Source organism: Adiantum capillus-veneris, chromosome 13, assembly GCF_014529385.1.
Source record: "Adiantum capillus-veneris isolate H3 chromosome 13, ASM1452938v2, whole genome shotgun sequence".
Classification (NCBI taxonomy): Eukaryota; Viridiplantae; Streptophyta; class Polypodiopsida; order Polypodiales; family Pteridaceae; genus Adiantum; species Adiantum capillus-veneris.
The window spans coordinates 105,792,734-105,794,099 of NC_140943.1; positions in this window are offsets into that span (position 1 = coordinate 105,792,734).

Below are 1,366 nucleotides of genomic sequence, written 5' to 3' on the forward strand. Positions count from 1 at the left end.
ATCATCATAGATAAGCCTTTCTGAATCCATGATCGTCTCGATCATTTCATCAATCTCGGGCTCAAACATTGCCTCGTTGGGAATGTGCTCTGCATGATCATCCCCCGAGCTGTCAGAGGCTACATCTTGTGGCCTCACATATGCTGCTTGACCAAAGCGCCTGCGAATACGTCTATTGGGTTGCAAGATTGCTGCTTGTTGGCCAGCGTCAGAGTCCGACGAGTTATAATTAGCAACAACTCGATCTATAATAGATGGATCGAACTCGCCAAATTTGCGAACGTGCTGCAAAGAAACACGTCTTGTCCGTCGCACGGCATGCTTGCATTGATTACAAGGACATAAGACCCTCGTTGAGAGATAGGTGTTTCGGTTGGACGGTCCCACATCCTCGTCGCTACTCATAATGAGGATAAAAAACTTATAACCTAGACAACAAATTTAATATTCTATTGGCATTCTTCGTCTTATCTCTCTCTCTCTCTCTCTCTCTCTCTCTCTCTCTCTCTCTCTCTCTCTCTCTCTCTCTCTCTCTCTCTTTACCTCACATTCTCTAGTCATGTCCAATCCCCGCACACCTCGGTCTAGAGGTGCACGGAGATCAGAACCACCGGGTTATAATCTCGTCTTTATTGGTCAATACCTATATTTGTGGGTACAAGAAATCTAGACACCCACGTCTACATGATACTGCATGTAGTGGACAAAATCCCTTTGCCTCTTCTCTAGCTGTAGCACTTCACTTCATCTTAACATCTTTTCACAGTAGATCTTTTCACTGTTCGTCTAACTCTAAACCCTAAACCGTAAGTAATTCTTGCGTGGACTCGATCTAACGTAAATAAGCGTAAATCTAAATAAACGTAAATCTAACTAAAAATAAAGCTAAATCTAATTTAACGTAAGTCTAATGACTAGAGGTTGTCTAGATGGTCATTGTGTCGGGGATGTAGTGACTCTTGCCGCCCTGAAGATCCACCTTCTTCCCTATCTTCTGAAGACATTTCACCAGTACTTTTGGATCGACGGAGCCCACCATGAGTGAAGGCAGCAATACCCTATATTCCATTGAGGGCTTTCTTCACCCGCTTCATGCAGGCATCGCAGTCTATGGAGACCCGCATCTAATCTAATATAACGTAAATCTAAATCTAGCTTAAATAAACGTAAATCTAGTTAAAAATAAACCTAAATCTAATTTAATATAAGTCTACATATAACCTAATCTTTAACGTCTTTTAAGATAGTTTCCTACGACGTTATAACTCTCTTCTTCCTGTGTGTGTGCGCGTGTGTGGATGTGTGTGCCAATAAAAAGAGATAAATGGTATAACCTTTCTATCACCCATGCCAAGTATGATAGATT